The sequence below is a fragment of the Hoplias malabaricus genome, chromosome 7 (genome assembly GCF_029633855.1).
Source record: "Hoplias malabaricus isolate fHopMal1 chromosome 7, fHopMal1.hap1, whole genome shotgun sequence".
In the NCBI taxonomy this organism is placed as follows: domain Eukaryota; kingdom Metazoa; phylum Chordata; class Actinopteri; order Characiformes; family Erythrinidae; genus Hoplias; species Hoplias malabaricus.
This window is the reverse complement of record NC_089806.1, coordinates 38763539-38781398: the sequence shown is the minus strand read 5'-3', so window position 1 is coordinate 38781398 and position 17860 is coordinate 38763539. Positions and strand designations below refer to the sequence as shown.

Below are 17860 nucleotides of genomic sequence, written 5' to 3'. Positions count from 1 at the left end.
TTTGACTGCAGCTCCAGCACATCCATGTAATTAGCTTTATTCTGATTAGGGCTTTGGAAATGTTACTATTTGTTAATCGTGTTGATGTTAGAGCTGAATATTTTCCTCCACGTTTAAAGGTAACGTCTACAATTCTGGAGACCTGCAGTTCTCTCGTTTATTTACTTTCAAGGTGGAATGGTATGTTACGTGGAAAAAAAAAAAATAAACATACAAACGGTTGTTTTAGTAGCTGAAGTTGAACTTTTCGGTAAGTTTTTATTAAGTGTTTAAATCACCACAGCAACTTATCCATAACTCAACTTTTTAGTTTAGTAGCACTTTCCGTTTGCGTTTACTTTCATGCAGGTAGAGGTCTCACAAATTTGGCGTCAGTTCCACGTCAAATGATCTGTAACAGCAAAAATGACCCACCTATGGAGCAGAAATAGGGCAATCCTCATTGGACACAGCCCCTTTGTTTTGTTTTTCTAACCGTTAACTGACACTGTTCAAAAGCATTTTATACCCATTTCCTGTTTACAATCTCGGAATTTTATATTAAAAAAATTTGATTACAACGGTTAACGTCACCTTTAATATCCGTCCACTAGACGGCGTGAATAGTGGCTTAATGGTTAGAGAAGTGGGTTGAGAAAGCCATAGGTTTGGTCCCCTCAACCAGCAGAAAAATTGGCAGTGAGTTGAGTTAAGGAAAAGCGCTGTCTCCTCCCTCAACATCCATGGCTGAAGTGCCCTTGAGCAAAAGAGCTGCCCCTTCACCACTTTTACGTCACTTTTAATAGTGATTTTTCATTGAATGGATGTTGTAGCCCAGGACTAGTCTTAATCCCTGTTTGGGGAAACCACCCCATAGTGTTATAACTGGACTAGGCTAAAACTGGGGAGATTTTACTGTTTCCCAACCTATGTTAGATACACCCTTGGTCCACACTGCAGATACTGCGTCTGATGACAAATTCCAGTCATGTTTTCTGGGCCTCAAAGCAGTTGTGAAAGGGAGCTGATGGCGTTCCGGTGTTCCTGACAGCTCCCGAGGAGAACGGATCATTCCGGTTTCTGAGTTCATCTGGCGGCCAGGAGAGCAGCGCACACAAAATGTTTGTTCTGTTTCACTAATTATCTTTTTATTGCTTCAAGCTTTATTTTACACACACGAGTGCAGCCCCACGGTCCGCGGAGGGGACGGGGGGATAATGCTTCTTAAGAGTAATGACGGGAATTAAATCAGCGCTTCTGTCAGAGCCGAGGTATTTAAATAAATATTTGTGCTACTTTCAGCGCCTAGAGCTACAGCCGTGATTCCAGTTACGAGATGAGGTATTTTCATAGTGTCTGTGTGAAGCTACTGTTTCTCTCTCTCTCTCTCTCTCTCTCTCTCTCTCTCTCACACACACACACACACCTCATTTCTTTCATTTCTCCTCTTTCACAGAAAATTTTATTTCGCTCTTTCTCTATAACCCCCTCTCCCCATCCTCCCCCACTCTCTCGCTCTCTCTCTCTATCTCTCTCACCTTCGCTCTCTGAACTCCCTCTCCCTGTTCCCTCCTCTGTCTCCCCATTATCTCCCTCTGTCCCCTCTCCTTTTCTTTTCTCTCTCCCCTCTCCTTCACTCTTCTCTTTCTCTCTCCCTCTCTCTCTCTCTCTCTCTCTCTCTCTCTCTCACCTCTCCTTTCACTCTTGTCTGTATCTCTTTCTCTTCTTTTCTTTCATTTCTCCTCTTTCACAGAATATTCTTTTTTGCTCTCTCTCTGTAACCCCCTCTCCCCATCCTCCCCCTCTCTCTCTCTCTCTCTCTCTCTCTCTCTCTCTCTCTCACCTTCGCTCTCTGAACTCCCTCTCCCTGTTCCCTCCTCTGTCTCCCTATTTTCTCCCTCTGTCCCCTCTTCTTTTGCTTTTCTCTTTCCCCTCTCCTTCACTCTTCTCTTTATCTCTCTCTCTCTCTCTCTCTCTCTCTCTCTCTCTGTGTCTCACACACACACCTCATTTCTTTCCTTTCTCCTATTTAATATAAAATTCTCTTTCGCTCTCTCTCTATAACCCCCTCTCCCCATCCTCCCCTACTCTCTCTCTCTCTATCTGTCTTTCTGTATCTCTCTCCCCCCCTCTCCCTCTCTCATGCATTTAAAAAGGTGTGTGCCTGCGCTAGATGTTCTTAGCTGCAAAGGTTAGTATCTCTGCATGGTGTCTGTATCTGTTGCTGCGCTTTCCACATATCGATCACAGCCCCATTATTCTGGCCTTTTGTTGCCTTTGCAACAGGCCGGGACCCAAAAAAAGCAGCCGCCCGGGAACCAAAACCAATAAACGCAGCAATATTACGCCGCTCTGCTTCTCTCCGCCCGCAAGCCGAGCTGCTTGACTCAGCCCAGCGTTCATCTGTACTCCACACTCCTAAAGCACAGACAGCCAGGAGTGGAACAGCGTTAGTTATGGGACAGATTTAATGTTTTTGTTTGCACATACATCACTCTGCAAACAAACACCTCTCGGTTATTTAATCTCCGGCCGAAATCAGAGTTAAAGCTGCTAATTATTTTGTAGACCCCCAGAACTATGAGCTGAAGATTTAGAGAGAAGCTGTAATACACCTTGAGGTTTCTGTTTATCCTTCCACTGTAGGAAGACAACTCAGCGTTGGTCTTTACAGGGCACTGCTGTCAGTTCATTGCACTCTATTTTAAAGATAGTTTAAAGATTGACAAAGCCAAGAGGTTGTTGTTTGATGGTGATGTCATGTTGTGTTCAGTTTTTTTGTGGCTTTTTTATTGCAATTATATCGTATCGACCAAAATTAAGAAACATATTGTGATGTCAATATTGGCCGTATCGACCAGCTCTATGCCCTATTACTGCTTCAAAGGCGCATGCCACTTTTCCCCAGATGCAGCAATTAACATCAGTTAAGGTGGAATTTGCTTTGTTTTGAAAACATCTTTCCAGGATTGTATACTTTGTCGTTAACGCTTGTTTAGACTGAAATTAAATGGAATAACGGTGGACTTCTGTCGGTGGGCGGCTGAAGACCAGTGGCGGATGCTGGTCTTTCAAGGAGGGGAAGCTCAATTTCGGCCTACATCATAAAATGTGTCTTTATGTGTTTATTTATACGTAAATTCTACCCTCCGTTTCTTTTAAAGAAAGTGAACTGTGACCCTGTCGTACCAACAAGGCGTCTTTTCCAGGGACTTGACTAGTGTCCTCTCAACGGCCAGCAGAGCTAGGCTGCTTAAACGGCCTTGGCCCATGTGAAGTGTGTCCGCCTGTGCTCCCACGGATCTTTACACCAAAGGATCGCTGATTCGCTCATTTCGCTGTCAATCAAAAAGGGATTCAGCCTCAGATCATCCAATCATCATGCAGAAGCTGAGCGTCCGGGCCGGCCGAGGCCAACCCACTGCCCCATAGACCCCCAGAGACGCTGAGCGTCTGATGGGCGGGACAAAGCCCAGCATTTATCCAATGACTCGTCTCGTTTCGCTACACTTCGCTGCTTCACTATTGAACTCTGTGGACGCTGTTTAAAGCACTGTGAAGCTGCGGGAATGATTGAGAGGAAAGCCGCGTCTTTACCAGTGATAAGAAGCTGATTCTGAACAAAAGTTGAGCGCGTTGTAGTGCATATTTATTCAGTGACATGTAGACACAACAGTATATATTTGATCACTTATTTTTTGACATTTTAGGGGAAGCTGAGCTGCCCTTGCAGTCTTAGAACAATCGCCACTGCTGCAGACATAGCCACACACTCATTTTTAATTCTCACTCACGTTCGTTTAAAACTGACTTCGCAGGAGAAGCGTAGTGAGGGTTAGACAGGGCCAGTGGTCAGCTTTAATTAGGACAGGGTGTTTTTCAAGGGTAATTACTGTTAAACTGTCATTTATTCTCTGGGTTTCGTGGAGGCCCGTCTGTGGGGGAAAAATGAATGAAGCTGTTGTTCTAATTCGCCAGACCCTGCGTTGCCATAATTAAGTTATTAGATATGTCATTCCGCATAACAGAGAGAATGCATGGCCTGGCCTCTCAGTCATGAAATTACACCGAACCAAACAACGAGAGCCTCAGTGGTGAGGAGAAAGTCTTCATTTTGTTTGTTTGGCCCGCGGCTATGCAATCTGACTCGGCACCAGCCGGGTCGGTCGGCATTAATTTCTCTTTCAGCCAGCAGCGACGAGGTGATGCCATCACGACGTCACCGTTTGACAGCGGCGCACGTTTATTTGACTTGACAAGCCATGATTGCAGCATTATTTCCAGGCCCCCTTTTTTGAAAGATATGCCTTCAGTGTGTTTTTTAATTTATTATTATTTTTTTTTAAACCCAGGATCTGCATTTCGCATGTCAAGCCAAAGCGTACGAGGTTCCTCGTTTCTTCACAGCACTCGTGCTGATCAGGGCTCAGCAAAGTACACTAGAACTGCAGGGAATATTAATTGAAATATTCCAAAACATCTAGAAGCTCAGACTTTACCCACTTTCTAACATAACGATTTATTTTCGTGTTTGTTTACCAGGATGTTTAAGGCTGCAGTATTACAATAATGACATATATCAGCTTTGCAGAGACAGCTACAGCCCTTGGGGCAGTAGATCCGTTTCTTTCATGTTGCCAGACTCATATATCAAAGTCTTTGAGACGTGTTAAACCACAGTGTTTCACACAGGTCTGTTTTTGTTGTAGCACGATGACAAGTGCCTTTGGCAAGTACACATCCTAGCACAGTGGTGCGGCTGATTGTGTCACTCAGCTCCAGGGTTCTGGCTTCAGTCCCTACCTCCGGTCACTGTGTGTGAGTTGTGTTCTCCCTGTGTCTGCATGGGTTTCCTCTGGGTGCTCCCGGCGATGGACTGGTGCATGGTGTGTTCCTGCCTTGCGTTCACAGTGTCTCCAGTGAGTACGTTTAGCCATTTAGCAGGTTTTTAAGGGGATTGTAACATGAACGGATGAATCCACAGAGAAATCTGGAATCAGAAGCATGCAAACGCCAATTTGAAGGATTACAGTTTGGGTTGTAAATGGTACAGAAAGTGGTGCTGAACTTACAGCACTGCTGGCAGGGCGAAGATTAGAGCTTGATTTATTTATCAGGTGGCAAATAATATCAATCAATATAAGTTTCTTAAGATATTAATTATGAGTACATTAATGTTTTCATATTATCATTATATTCTCCCTCACGCTTTTTATATATTTCCCGTTTCCTCTAGTGGCACAATGCTTTTTAACTTGCACTTTTAAGGTATGAATATTAAGTAGTTTTCCTTTAAAGGCTAAGCACCAGCGATATGAAAGTGTCGAACAAATAAATACAGTGGAGTTTGAGTTCCTAACTTGTGTTTATTGATAGTCAGAAAACATGTTATTTCTTACTGATTGAAGGAATAAGGTTTAAAAGACCGTTGGTCCCCCCCCAAACGGTGTTGGGAAACTCTAATAGGCGTCTTGCCTGTGACGTAGATGGTGGACAACAACTCTAGAAGCTGCACTTAATTTAATGCAAAATGATGAAAAGGTGTGTTGTTTTTGGCTGCAATCATTCAATGTACAGTGGGACATCTGTGAACAAATGGCCCAAAGATCCCAAAATATCCAGAAAATGGACTAAATTTGTCCACTTTAAACGGACACTTTGGAAAGGACCCTCCGCTCTCTCCGTTATCTGTAGCTCATTTCACTGGCGCTTTTCCAACAATATGGGCATGTAAGGACACCAACGAAAGGTGTTCAAGAGCCTCTGTAACATGGAGGTAAACAGGGTAAGGACACTCACTTCGCCTGTTTTAGTTGGTGTTAGTTAACGTTAGCTTGACTCGCTAAACTCGGTGGCTCAGATTATACTCGGCTACGTAGCTGCGTTTCGGAGGTTTATAGTGTCGGATGAATTCGAGTTCGACTTCGATCACATTTACAAGAATAACGGTACCTCTACATTTGAGTTTAGCTTATTGCTAGGCTATTGTCAGGAATAATGTTGGTTATTTAGCTAGATACTGTCATAACAGTCAGTCATAACGGTGTTTTACCGCGGCGTTGTTCAGCTGTTGTCCACCAGTGACGTCACGGTCGCTTTCAAGAATTTCCGTAGCGAGCTCGGGTTTTTCCGTCAATTTAATAAATTTGTCAGTTTTAAAGCAAATTAAGCTGCTATTTTCATTTTAATTCATACTTATATCTGTCAGTAACTACAATAATGTGGAATATTCATGGAGGTTCATTAAGTGGTGCTTAGCCTTTAATAACTGCCATTTAGTCATGCAGTGACCAGTGGTGCGTTGTTTTTTTTTTTTCTCTTTTCTTTTTTTCCCCTAAATAAAATTACTGTTGATATCTAAAATAAGACGAATCAAAAGAACAATTTTGCCCCCTCTAATATGTGCTCTATCCTCTGTTGGAAGAGACACATCTTAGACAGCTGTAGCACTGTTTCGGCTTCTCTGATAAAGCCTTTAATATCTTTCACCTTTTTTGAAAGCTCCCTGAGGAGTGAGTAAGATCGTGTAATATCTGTCTGTTTTTGTCCACTAGCAAGGTCTCTCCCTGTTCTAGAACCCAATCGATATATCATTTCATTCACTGTCTGCGACCTGTTATTCCGTTCCGGGTCGTGGTGGGTCTGGAGCCTACCCTGAATCACGGGGACACACCCTGAAGGAGGCGTGGCACACACTTAAACCATGGATACTTTCAAGTAGCCCATCCACCTAATAATGCCTCAGAGACACTACCTGCTGCACCACCGTGGCACCCAACCGATATATCACTCGGACGATATTATTTTCTGATACTATGGCAGTAATCGTGCAGGTAAACACTGATAGATCATCAGGGGTATGGTACTAATTTCAGCAAAATATTATATAAATTATGATGCATAATACATATCACCATGTTGTAGCGAATTGAAAAACACATCCATTAAAAGCATGCGGTCGCTCAGTGGTCGTGGATCCCGACTGATGATATCCACAGCAAGATTAATGACACATTATGATAACAATATAATATCATCATATTACTCACCTCAGACCTGTACTGCTCCCTCTGCTGAGAAAAACACGTCTCACACAGCTTTGGCTCTGTTATGATAAAGCCTTTAATGTCTCTCCCTCTCACTAAAAGCCCCCTGGGGACTGAGTGGTGTAGCGTGATCACTTCTGGCCCTCTGTTGTCTGGCTGGGCTGGTATTGCCCTGCTACAGAGTAATGGCAGAGCACCTCTGCAACGGCAGTCCCATGACCACATGACCCGAGCTGCTGGGGTTTCACTGCTGATGAGAGTTTAGCTCTAGGCAAAAGAGGGTGAGAGAGAGCGTGTTGCATGCTAATACACATTGTTAATGCCCACAGTTCCCAGAGAGAAACCATTTGGAGAGGCTGGCTTATTAATCGTTAGGCCCTGAGCAGTATGAGCATTTTGACGTATTTTATGAAGGATTATTTGTTTTTTATGTTTAATTGACCACAAAAACACGTTTTTCCAGGTTTATCATCAACATCACGCCCATGTAAGGTTTGGATTCATTTAACCTGTTATATGTTATGCTCAAACATACTATTTCACATAGTTCCTCTCTAACAGAAGTGAGTGGGTGGTGGATGTCAGCTTAGCGTTCTCAATAAAATCTGGCAATACAGGCTTGAGTCTACAGCTTATAGAGCTATGGGCTACATCTCAGGTGACTTCTTTGCAGTGACATGCTGTGTAAAAACTTGGAGTACCTAAGGATATGACATTATTTTCCATGATTGTAGACTAGGGCTGAATAGTTCAGGGAAAATATCAATTTTTTTTAAAGATAAATATTACGATTGTGATTTGGAGGATAGTAATTTTATTTAAGATCTGGCTTTAGTACTGAGTGCTGAATGTAGCGTTTCAGGCTGAATTTATTTGTGGTGGTTTTGTAGTGTTTGGCTAGAAGCTAAATGCTCTCATTTGAAACTTAAGACATTGTTATTGATAATACCAGCTAGAATTGATTGCAGGTCTTGCAATTTAAAAAAAATTGCACACTTTCAACAGTGCATTTTAAGCTTTCAGTCCTATACTAAAGAGACCTGAGTGTTTCTTAAGTGTTTTTATGTGGGTATGTTAATTTAAAAGAAGATGCAAAAAAATCCAGCAGGTTGGATTTGAATATATCATTCATTCATTCATTGTCTGTAAGCGCTTATCCAGATCAGGGTCATAGGGAGAACACACCCCTCAGACAGTCAACCGGAGGAAACCCACGCAGACACAGGGAGAGCACACCAACTCCTCACAGACAGTCACACGGAGGAAACCCACGCAGACACAGGGAGAACACACCACACTCCTCACAGACAGTCACCTGGAGGAAACCCATGTGGACACAGGGAGAACACACCACACTCCTCACAGACAGTCACCCGGAGCAGGAATCGAACCCACAACCTCCAGGTCTCTGGAGCTGTGTGACTGCGACACTACGTGCTGTTCATTACTATTTTACTCATTCATTGTTCTGTAACCTGTTGCTCATCCGGTGGGTCAGCAGCCTCCGTGGAATCATTGGGTGCAAGGCAGGAACACACCGCAGGTAGGGGTCCAGTACATTGTGTGGCTAAATGGCATTAAAAATACATGATTGGTTCCATTTTTGATGATACCCATAAATTCAGAGGGCTTCAGTATCAGCTGATGATATTGTCAAACAAATATATCGTTCGAAACCTTTTGAGGATTGCTTTAGGAAGGAAATAAAAGCAGGAACGGTTATAAACCAAAATAAAAAAGGTCATTCAGTGCCTTCCCTGCTTCCTCTATCTCTGCTACTTGAGATTTGGGAAGTGTCTATGAGGACGGATTACTGAGGAAAAGGTTGTGCAAGAGTCTGAAATAGTAATTTCCACAAGCATCTTGAAATAGAAGGTCTTTCCTGCGCCGACTCTCATGCTGATTTATCATATCGCTGCAGAGTATCGGTTAATTGTTGTCTTGAAGTCGTATTGGTGCAGATTCGATGATTATATGGTACCATTTCGGTCTCTGTCGTATTTCCTGTTTTGTTTGCAGTCGAGCCCTCTCTTCAGATTTTGCCACACACACACACACTGGCTCTTTTCTCTGTCTTCCTTTCCCCTTTGTCTCTACGACAGCATAATTTGTGTGCATTTTCGTTGGCAGGAACATGTTGATGTCTTATCCCAATTTATATATAGACTCATCTCGGAGAGGCTGAATTAGTTGCGCTGGGTTCTTGTGTAATGCCCTCTGTTGAATCCCCTACAATTTGAAGCGTACACGCTGACAGGCGTTCGCTATTAACATGCTCTATTTTCATATTGATTAACCCTCTCTTAGATTAGAATTTATTTACCCTCTTAGTTTAATCCAATTTACCGCTGAAGAAAACCCATTACATATTTCTCTTCCCTTACATTCTGCAGTTAATTGCTCGGTGTGTTTTTTTCCGTTCAAGCCAAGGCCTACAACATTAGCGACATCATTCAGCCCCTGGAGTCATACCTGAAATGGCAGGTCTTCTTAGGACATGGATCAGGATTCATTCTTAAACAGCAGACCCAGCCGTAAAAGACTGCCCAAATCGAGCTTTAAATGTGAAGCAACCACGGTCTTGACGGATGCGTTTCCTCTCATTGGCGTGGGCCCAGGCTGCTATTGAACTCCAGAATGTGAAGGATGAGGGATGGAGGACGAGGCTCAGAGACAGAGCGAGCTATCATCACCAGCACACACGCGGAATCAATAAACAGCCCATGGCCACTGGGGAAGCAAATCATGTGCTTAGCACACCATCGATAGCTTTGTTCCAGGCCGATCTAAGGCCATTTTGTGCGTTCTTCATGCTCGGAACGGAGGCGATTTGGAAGTGAAAAATGAAGATGGTTCCTAAATCATCCCTATTATTTACAAGAGCTCTTCCCGCAGCAGCATTCGAATATTTCTTCTTTTCTTCCACTTGCCATTTTTGTCAGCTTCCACGGACTGGGGCAGATGGTTTGAAATGAACGGAGAGGGTTGCTGTAGGCTTAGCTCCTCGTCCTCTCCCGGTGCAGCGATGTGGCGCTAATGCCAGCCCCGACCCTACGTGTTTTGAATAACATAAAGCTGCTTATCTTTATCATACTTGAAGCAGCCCCCTTAACGTTAGCGTTCCTTTCTCCCTCGCTAGTAACCGCCATTGATTTGAGATGTAATTAAAGGACCCTCCCGTGGTTCTTCTTGTTAGACCTCCTGGTTCGGGATTCAAAAACACTCCGTCTCAGCCTTACACACCAAGACAAGCTAACTCTCTATCGCAATAGTGGTGGAAAACGGCTAATCTGGACGTTTTTCATAGTCCTATTATTTAATAAGCACATTTTAATTACATTGAACTGCTTTAAACCCTGACCTTTGGAGTTTACATTGTATGTTATTCTCAAAATAAATGTATATACTTCAATTCAAAGCTTAAAATCTTATCGGAGGAACCTGTTAAACCGTTAACTACGTTCTTATGTAGGGAGTGTTTAGTAAACGCTGCAAACCTCATAGAGGCACTAGCGGAAATTAGAATTGGCTTCACTCAATGATGATGTTGTTCTCATTGGGGTCTTTGGTGGCTGGTGCCTCACTGTGGAATACAAAATAATAGTGCTACAAAAAAACTGAATATGTTGTGGCTTACAGAGAGCACAACTATAATGTATTATTCCATAAATTATGAAGTAGAATTCATAATACCTCATGTCATGGCAGCCGTGACTAGCTGGACCACCTAGATGCCAAAGTGTAACCGGATCACCATTTAACGGAGACCCATTTCCACAAGTGAACACTCATCTGGGGTCTTAATGAAGCTTTGTTTAAAATGCCGCAAGGAACAAACGACACAGCAGCGCAACCGTAACGAGCAGAAGCTCTGGTTTTTAAGCTGTTTTTGCTCTGTTCTCTTTCTTTTCCACTCTTGTTTATACTGTATTTATTCAGCACATCTTTGCACTCTCATAAACCCAGGTCGGGCGCTGTGATTGGAGAGACTCAGAAAAAGAAGCAGGACATTTTTAATATCTCTGTACTGTATTAAAGATGTAAATGACTGTGTTGTGTGCATTGGCGGCCTCTAGATCCCCAAATTAAGTTTGTTGTTGTTTGCATTACAATTTGTTTTAAAAAACACAAGGCTTTGCTTCCCCTCTGGGTGGCTCTTGTCATAGCCAGTGCCCTGTGCGGCAGAGTGTGTGTGTGTGGTTTTTAATTGAACAAAGCTCCTGTAGTGTGAAAAGCAAGTTGTTCAAGCTGTGATCACACATTGATCTTGTTGTGCTAATTCACAGCGGACGACTTCCTGGACCGGTGGCCTCTGGGAAAGTAAAGAAACAGCCAGTAGATCGATGAGTGTCTGATTGCTCTTGTGGCGAAGAAGGTTTACAGAGGACAAAAAGGAAAAAAAAAATGCTCAGTCCTTTTACCGATGCTCAGAGAATGCAGATGAACTCTCCATGGTCTCACTCATCTCAGAAGTGGAAATCCCAGTTTTCAACACCATTAGGTTTGCAGACTGTATCTGAGGTTAACACTAGAGATGAGCCCAATCTGATCCTATGTTAGTATCAGGTCCGAAATTAATATCATCAGCTCATCGGAAATCACACTTACCGTTCCATGTTCCAGTCCGGAACCCGGTAACAACGAAACGTAACGAGACACGTCACAGATCCGGAGTTCATTCCACGTTTTACCGTGAAGCCGCAGCACATTCAGTCTGTAACAGGGGCTTTGTACACAGGAAAAATAGAGGTTGTTGTCTGTGTGTTGACCCCTTGTCCACACTGAAAACTGTGTGTGTGAGAGTGAGAGATAGAGAGGGAGACGAACTGACTTAAGAGCCCAAGTGCAAGTGTTCTACTGAGGGTACAAAAAAGAAACTAAAAAAGAGAAATGGGAAAGAACTAAACGTATGTTAAAATATTAAACATATACATAAACAAATAAATGACAAAATAAAATAAAATAAAAAAACACTACACATACACAGAAGATTGTTTTACTGGTAGCAAGCTGTTCTTATGCGCGAGGGATAATGGAAAGGCCAATCTGTGTCGGCTGTTTTGGATCAGAGTCGGTTGCATCACTACGTAACATTGCAAATCCCATAGAGACTCTAGCAGAAATGTGTGTTACGGTACTGGTGCCTTCACTCAGTTGCTTCCAGGTAAGCAGCAAAAACAAAATGCAGATCACACTTTGCTCGCTCGTCTCCCCACTATAAATCCCCGCTTCAGACTCCATGTTGTATCTTGAACTTTTACTGGTGTTTTCCTAAGAGTTTTCCAGACTCCCACACTGACCTATAAAGCCACAAAGAAGATCGCGCCAAAATGGTGGCCTTTACCCGACTATAGAAAGCTTCAGTTCTGCCATTTCATTCTCCACTTGCTCCCCCCCACCCCCCCCCCACCCCTACCAGCATTGAGAGAATTGATCCTCTCCCCTGGAGCGGGGTGGAGGTGGTAGCAGTGGAGGGCTGCATAGATATGATGCATACAGCCACCAGAGTGTGACAATGTCTTGACAGAATGCGTGAGTCTTAAATGTCAGTAGATCGTTAGCCATGTGTTTGAGCCTCATGAATTTTCAGCGGGTTTGAATTGATGAGGCTGCGCGGTGATCTCGACTGTGTCGGCATGACACTCTTTCTTTCTCTAACTTCACTTTGCTTCTTGTTCGGTGCCTTAAAGCCCCAGTCGGGAATCGTGGCGGCAGACTACATGGATTTCTGGCTTTCGAGGGAGTTTGGTGTCCAAGGCTTAAGAGTGTCTGTTTCTACATTAGCATATTGTTGGAATACAACACCCAGTCGTAATAAAAATGTGGGTGCTTTCTTTCTTTTGTAAAGTTACATTTTGGTGATGCATGGAAACTATAGACCTGTCACAGAAATTACATTATGGACATTTCATTCATTCATTTATTGTCTGTAAGCGCTTATCCAATTCAGGGTCGCGGTGGGTCCGGAGCCTCTCCGGAATCATTGGGTGCAAGGCATAAACACACCCTGGAGGGGGCGCCAGTCCTTCACAGGGCGACAAACACACTCACACCTACGGACACTTTTGAGTCACCAATCCATCTACCAACGTGTGTTTTTGGACTGTGGGAGGAAACCGGAGCACCCGGAGGAAACCCACACAGACACAGAGAACACACCACACTCCTCACAGACAGTCACCCGGAGGAAGCCCACGCAGACACAGAGAGAACACACCACACTCCTCACAGACAGTCACCCGGAGGAAGCCCACGCAGACACAGAGAGAACACACCACACTCCTCACAGACAGTCACCCGGAGGAAGCCCACGCAGACACAGAGAGAACACACCACACTCCTCACAGACAGTCACCTGGAGGAAACCCACACAGACACAGAGAGAACACACCACACTCCTCACAGACAGTCACCCGGAGGAAACCCACACAGACACATAGAGAACACACCACACTCCTCACAGACAGTCACCCGGAGGAAGCCCACGCAGACACAGGGAGAACACACCACACTCCTCACAGACAGTCACCCGGAGGAAACCCACGCAGACACAGGGAGAACACACCACACTCCTCACAGACAGTCACCCGGAGGAAACCCACACAGACACAGGGAGAACACACCACACTCCTCACAGACAGTCACCCGGAGGAAACCCACGCAGACACAGGGAGAACACACCACACTTCTCACAGACAGTCACCTGGAGGAAACCCACACAGACACAGAGAGAACACACCACACTCCTCACAGACAGTCACCCGGAGGAAACCCACGCAGACACAGGGAGAACACACCACACTTCTCACAGACAGTCACCTGGAGGAAACCCACACAGACACAGGGAGAACACACCACACTTCTCACAGACAGTCACCCGGAGGAAACATTAAAACGTGTGAACCTTGAACGTCTGTGTTGACGGTGGGTGCATTTTTGTGCTTGCCACTTATTGTGACGCTAGGCACAGCTTTTATATCTCCTTTCTTCTCCCACTTAAGATGTGTTTTGGACTGTTCTCTACAGGCCTCCATTCTGTATGATACTCTGCGCTTCCAAATTACAGCAGATTAATAACACAAATGTGCTGTGAACACCATAAAATGGCACATTTGTTAGTCCTCGTGTTGTTTGTTCCCTGATTTCATCCTGATTAATAATTACCGCACGCCGCGCCGTGTGTAGGCATACACTTAAAAACCACCTGTCTTCACCCGCTTTTGAATCTTTTATTCTCTCTGCTTCCATCTTTCTTTTATCCTCCCACCCACATCTCTCTCTCCCGCTCTCTCTTTTACTCCCAGTCCCAGTCTATCATCTCTATTGATTTTTCCTTCCTCTTCTCCATCCATCTCCTCTGTCATTGCCTCTCTGCATCTTTCATATAGTGACCCAGAATGTGACACTAAAGATTTCGACTCAATTATGAAAAACCTCAATATGTGTTTTCATCGACTGTTCCGTGGCAATTTGCACTTGAAAGCTTCCAGCCAGGACCCGGCCACTCCTGATTCTCACACTGCTGCACTTGAGGGGAGATTGGGAAATTGCAAATGGAAAGTAGATTCTAGTGGATGATTTTGGCATGCCTCAATCACTCATACACACGTGTGCACACACACACACACACACACACTCACCGTCGCATCCTCTCATTTTCTGCCTATTAAAATAACACTCTAGTGCTGGACATGTTAAGATTTTTCAGCTTGCGACTCTACACTGAAGGAGCTGACTGGGGTGATGAAGCTTTCATAACTGCCCTGATGATAGTGGCCATTACCACGTTAACGCAGGAGTGATAATTGTTTGAAAACACTCGCGCGCACACACTTTCACATCCTAAATTGACAGTGATTTAGCATTCTTAATGTCATTTACAGAGAACCGATCCTGCTCACGCTCATTTCATTCATTTTCAGGTCCGTTAGACTATGCTTTTTAAGCAGCGTCTAATGCAGGTATTAATCTGCGACGCCAAATCAAAGATGTTAGTAAGAAGCTGGCCCCGACATTGCTGTGGTATCTGCACATAATTGCACTTAAAAGCTTTACACTAAATGCTGGAACATTGCTCTGAGGATTTGGTTTTGTGTACCGCAAGCACCACTACAATATTCCCAAAATGCTCTTGTGTTTCAGCCACGTAATTTAGTTTATTTTACTTTTATTTTATAATCGTAGTTGTGAAGACTGCTGTGGATATATTTATCTCATTCACAGCTCCTTTCCTTGCACTGGAGAGGGTCTCACAGCATTTACAAGCTTTAATAAGCACAGAAGCCAAACGCCTCATAGAGGTAAACAACCCACTTATAATTAGGAAAAGGTCTTTATACTTTGTTAGCCATATTAGCATTTTTTGTCATATATTCTAATGGAAAACTGTGAGCACTTTAGCAAGCACAGGCCACATATTCTGATGTCTAAATCTTTTCCGTCATTTATAGGGTAAATAATAAGATACAGATTTCCCTGTGCTCTTCTTGTCTGGTTGTATTAGTCTTAATCTGTGAAGTGCCCTGTGTTGTATGGTATTTGGGACACAGCCCTGAACTCTAACAGAGTTTGACGAAACAGGGCTCTGCTTACAAATATGATGCGAATAAATGGGTCAGGGTTTTTATGTCTGGAATTTTAACACCATAATGAATGTATGTTCATGAATAATGTACAAGTCCTCAAAATGGTGGCTACTATTCACATTGACAACACGAAAAATGCATAATTGGCTTTATACCGCTTTGGCTTGACCTTGGGCCATGGTGCTTATGTGTGATGCTCCAGAGCATCCCATTGTTTTGCCATTGCCTTCTGTGGAGAACTGTGTGTGTGAATACCTGTGTCTACAGTGATTGCACCTTTGTTTAACCACAGCCAAACACCATATGTCCATCTTGTGCCGGTCTAGCCCACCTCCAGCGTTTGCCATGAAGAGTATATCAGGAAGACAGTTTAATACAGAGATGTGTGCAGGCGGAGATGCTTTTTGAAATGCACTGCCCGTTTCTGAGAAGAAAGTTTCAAAGCAAGTCTCAGTTTTGCCCTCTCACATAACTCACAGTTGTGCCTCATCTCACACGGGAAAGCTTTGAAGCTCTCTACTTCTCTGTCACTTTGATGCCTCCTGCACGTGGAGCTACTTGAGCTGAGCCGCTCTGGGTCCAGAAGGAAAGACGCCGACACGTCCTCGTCATTGGCTGTCGGCACAAGCTTTGTCCAGAGGGTCAGAGGGCTGTAGGTCACCAGCAGGGTCACCTGAGCAGGCATGGGGTCAGAGTCTGGGGCTTACTCGTGTGGGGCCAGTGGTCTCTGCGACGCAGCCGTGAGACAAACAGGACAGCTGCGCGTTACCGGGATCTGTTACCATGGAGACGGTGGTCGACAAAGAACAGAGGGAAAGAGAGACGAGTTGATTAAATACACAAGTCATTATTCGCCGAGCTCCTGGCCACACCTTTGCGGAAAAAACAGACAAGACTAAGGGATGCTGTTCGGATGCAGCTCATCTGTCTCTGCACAGTCTGGTCCTTCATCAGTGGACACAGGATGCCCTCGGCTGGATCGATTTGGTTGGTGGACTATCCTCTGTCCAACAGTGACACTGTTGTAACAAACCACATACAAGAGCAGAAGTGTCATTTAGATTTAGTCTCAGTCTTGGACTGAAATGTTTGTTGGTTGTAGTCTCATTTTAGTGATTGGCATTTACTCAAGATTAACATTCTAAGCTCAAAGTGTGCTGCCAAAGGTGATTGCAAACCAAAACTGAGTCGACTCCAAGAGATTCAACTCAATGAATCATTGGCCAGCTGTTGATAAGAGCGAAGAAATGATTCTTTGGGAGTCGACTCCTCTTCACTGTTCCACCTGGATGCTCCTTTTACCCTGACCACAGTAAACAGCCGGAGCATTTTCCTGTTTATATTTCCTTGCAATTTTCAAATCAGAAACAACTGGTCATTTTTCAGTCTTTCACATATTTGTTTAGTTTTTCTTTGTTGATGGAAAATTATAAATCATTTTGTCATCGTGGGCAGCACAATGGCGCAGCAGGTAGTGTCGCAGTCACACAGCTCCAGGGGCCTGGAGGTTGTGGGTTCGATTCCCACTCCGGGTGACTGTCTGTGAGGAGTTGGTGTGTTCTCCCTGTGTCCGCGTGGGTTTCCTCCGAGTGCTCCGGTTTCCTCCCACAGTCCAAAAAAAACACACCTTTGTAGGTGGATTGGCGACTCAAAATTGTCCGTGAGTGTGTGAGCGAATACGTGTGTTTCCCTGTGAAGGACTGGCGCCCCCTCCAGGGTGTATTCCCGCCTTGCGCCCAATGATTCCAGGTACACCGCGACCCTGAACCGGATAAGGGTTACAGACGATGAATGAATGAATGAATTTTGTCTTGTTCTTGTCTGTAATTGCATCATTTGATTTTTAGCTCTCGTCTAGCTTTCGTTACGGAAAATAGGTTATCAATTATTGTCGATTACCTCCTGCAGATCAGTCACATCAGGTTTAGTCAATTCAATTAATGTAAACACCACAGATCTTAAGTATAAAAAGACACAAATGGAAAATACAAACACACATTCATACGTTACGCTAAAAGATGCTATTCTGCTCACGTATACACACACACTTACACACTTGTATTCTTTCCCCATCTGTCACAGGACGTGCACAGTTGCCATGGCTGTGGATGGCAAGCAGTGAGTTAAGATTACAGAAAAGCAAATTAAGGGTGATATGATGCATGTCTGTCTGAAATGATATCACTATCACAAGTATTTCTTTCAGACCTAGATTAACGTCTCAGCCTCTGACGAGCCCTGCTCACAGAC

General features: G+C 44.1%; 1 protein-coding gene across 1 annotated transcript in view; it reads left to right on the top strand.

Moving 5' to 3' along the window:
* rngtt (RNA guanylyltransferase and 5'-phosphatase) overlaps positions 1-17860 on the top strand; it is a 178495-nt gene that overhangs the window by 66710 nt on the left and 93925 nt on the right. The gene's annotated exons all lie outside the window — the stretch shown is intronic.